This window comes from Gavialis gangeticus, unplaced genomic scaffold (assembly GCF_001723915.1).
Source record: "Gavialis gangeticus isolate Ggan-Ray unplaced genomic scaffold, GavGan_comp1, whole genome shotgun sequence".
In the NCBI taxonomy this organism is placed as follows: domain Eukaryota; kingdom Metazoa; phylum Chordata; order Crocodylia; family Gavialidae; genus Gavialis; species Gavialis gangeticus.
In genome coordinates, this window is record NW_017729031.1 from 42,727,979 (window position 1) to 42,728,854 (window position 876).

The window sequence follows — 876 nt, forward strand, 5'->3', positions numbered from 1 at the left end:
GGAGAGCTTGGAGGGGAGCCGTGATTGGAGCCCAGCCCCAGCTGTGTTGCCCCCCGCAGCCCTGTCGGAGGAGGAGGATGCGGATGCGGAAGGGGGGAGCCTGTCGGGGGATCTGGAGACGGTGGAGGTGACGCTGGGGACGCTGGCACTGCGGGAGTTCGAGGTGATGCCCCGGCGTCGCCGGAGGAGGAGGAGGAAGGGGCCACGAATGGCTGGAGGTGAGGACAGAATCAGGGTCCCCAGGAGGGGGAGAACTGGGGTGGGGGGCACGTATCTAACGCCCTCTGCCTGCTCCTTCCAGGATCGGAGCCGTGCTCTGAGAAGCCAGGAGGCGGCGACGACCCGGAGACCTCACAACAGCAGCCAAACCCGAGTGTGGAGCCTAGGCCCCAGGGAACAGGTGAGTGCCCTCGCTCCCGGGACCACCCCCCTGGAGAGCAGAGACCCCCCCCACACCCTGCTTTGCTGATGGGGGGGTAGAGTCCCCAGGGCATGAGGCCATGGTGCCTCCTTGTGGGCTGCTCCTCTGCTGGCTGCCTATGGCTGCTCCTGGCTCTGGCACCAAGTGGGGGTCTGGGGGGGCTGCAGGTGCCTAGCTGGAGCTGGGGGGTGCTGCAGGGGGTCCTGCTGGGCAAGTGTTCCCAGCTGCTTCCTGGAGGGTCTCGGCACCATGCAGAATGGGGTTTCCGGCTGGTGACCCCCATGTCCCACCCGGTCAGGACCCGCCCTCACCGAGCTGCGGGATGCACTGTTTACGGCCTGCAAGACAGGTGACGCACAGACACTGCAGCTCCTGTTGGGAGCCCCCGTGGGTGCATCAGAGCAGCCTGGGGGCCCTGCGCTCCTCGCTCTGCTCAACGCACCCATCCATGCTGG

At 67.4% G+C, this 876-nt stretch overlaps 1 protein-coding gene across 1 annotated transcript in view; it reads left to right on the forward strand.

Annotated features, from left to right (window-relative positions):
- Nucleotides 1-876, forward strand: part of ANKZF1 (ankyrin repeat and zinc finger domain containing 1) — a gene marked incomplete at its 5' end in the record, with an annotated part of 20,190 nt that overhangs the window by 11,921 nt on the left and 7,393 nt on the right. The window lies entirely within an intron of this gene.